Genomic DNA, 2059 nt, shown 5'->3' with positions numbered 1-2059 from the left:
TGCCATGGAGAGAGATGGGAGTGATGTTACATCATCTCTCTAGGTGGATTTGGAGCTGGCCTCGTGATAGTCTGCCATGGAGAGAGATGGGAGTAATGTTACATCATCTCTAGGTGGTTGGAGCTGGCCTGGTGATAGTCTGCCATGAAGAGATGGGAGTGGCTACATCATCTCTGGAGGTGGTTGGTGCTGGCCTGGTGATAGTCTGCCATGGAGAGATGGGATAATGTTACATCATCTCTCTAGGTGGTTGGTGCTGGCCTGGTGATAGTCTGCCATGGAGAGAGATGGGAGTAATATTGCATCATCTCTAGATGGTTGGTGTAGCCTGGTGATAGTCTGCCATGGAGAGAGATGGGAGTAATGTTACATCATCTCTCTAGGTGGTTGGAGCTGGCCTGGTGATAGTCTGTGGAAGATGGAGTAATATGCATCATCTCTAGGTGGTTGGTGCTGGCCTGGTGATAGTCTGCCATGGAGAGAGATGGGAGTAATGTTACATCATCTCTCTAGGTGGTTGGTGCTGGCCTGGTGATAGTCTGCCATGGAGAGAGATGGGAGTAATGTTACATCATCTCTCTAGGTGGTTGGTGCTGGCCTGGTGATAGTCATGGAGAGAGATGGGAGTAATGTACATCATCTCTCTATGTGATAGTCTGCCATGGAAGATGGGGAGTAATGTTACATCATCTCTAGGTGGTTGGTGCTGGTCTGGTGATAGTCTGCCATGGAGAGAGATGGGAGTAATGTTACATCATCTCTCTAGGTGGTTGGAGCTGGCTGGCCATGGATGATAGTCTGCCTGGTGATAGTCTGCCATGGAGAGAGATGCAGTTGATGGGGTTCTGCTGGACTGTCCCTGGGTACCAGTGTGTATCAGTGGGTCTCAGCTCCTGGCCAAGACCTGGTTTGGGGACACAGCAGATACCGCATCCTGCTCACGGACCTGCACTCTGTGTGGGAGGAGGAGATGGACACCAGGGCCATCCAGGACAGAGCTCAGGCAAGGAGGACACACACATATATGTACACACACAAATTAAAGTACAGTTCAACAGCCTTTGAAAAAATGTCCTCTCTGTCATAACAGGAGCTGAACAGGCGATTGCGGGCTCCCGTCCACGCCTTCTTCTCTCACATGTGTGAGGTGGCTCTCCCCTGTCTGTCTGGACGGGTGGAGGACGGGGGTGCGCTTCAGTTCTCCTCAACCACCACGGGGCGGTGACATCAACCTGAAGTTGAAGAGTGAGCTGGCTGGGGTGCCTTTCTACTGGGAATTCCGCTGCACCCCTGCCCCTGTGGCTTTGGTACGATCTATATACTTAACTGAACACCAACTCTATACTCAACTTTCACTGAACTTTTGTGTGTTTTTGTGTGTTTTTATGCAAGACCCAGTGTGTGTGTGTGTGTGCACGCTCCATGACTAATGGTTGTGTAATGTGTATTGGTGTGTTCTATCAGGTGTGCAGTCAGCTTGTGCGCCCCCTTCTGTTGATGAGCAGGTTACTGCAGAGACAGGTGGGCCAACTGGGAGCTCTGCTGGCCAGGAAAGACACTGAGCTCCAAGACTACAGGGACAATGGGGCAGTGCTGAGCAGAGGTAGGCTCTACGTGCAGAGAAACAAAATACACTCATTAAACACAACATATACACCTGTTCCTCTCGTTGGTGTGTGTGTTTTGCAGAGCGATTGCAGACAGAGTTGTTTTGAGGAACAAAATCTACAGAGAGAACTTCCTGACACAGGTAAGTTTCATAGTCGCAATCTCAGGCATACTGAACATGCATAGTTAGGAGGAATATATTACTGGGAAAGAGAAAGCCTGGCAAGAGCCGCCTTTGAATACTCAGCTTAGTAAGCTGGTAAGCCACAATAAACCAGGTTTCTGCTGCAATATGTTGTGTGTGTCTCTCTCTGGGCGTGGCCTTCCATAAACAAGGTTATTAAATGACTTCTAGTTTCCTACTTATTGGATGGTTGTCTGTCCTTGTTTTATCCAGTGATCACTGACAGAATAAAGTGTCCATACTTTTGTAAATGACCGTTGTTTTTAT

The 2059-nt window shown here is 48.9% G+C and overlaps 1 pseudogene; it reads left to right on the top strand.

Annotated features, from left to right (window-relative positions):
- The first annotated feature begins 228 nt into the window (after positions 1 to 228).
- Positions 229 to 1715, top strand: LOC124030259 (annotated as a pseudogene).
- The last annotated feature ends 344 nt before the right edge of the window (positions 1716 to 2059 follow it).

The sequence above is a fragment of the Oncorhynchus gorbuscha genome, unplaced genomic scaffold, assembly GCF_021184085.1.
Source record: "Oncorhynchus gorbuscha isolate QuinsamMale2020 ecotype Even-year unplaced genomic scaffold, OgorEven_v1.0 Un_scaffold_10280, whole genome shotgun sequence".
Lineage (NCBI taxonomy): Eukaryota > Metazoa > Chordata > Actinopteri > Salmoniformes > Salmonidae > Oncorhynchus > Oncorhynchus gorbuscha.
Note: the sequence above shows the minus strand (reverse complement) of the source record. Positions and strands in the feature narration are given on the sequence as shown.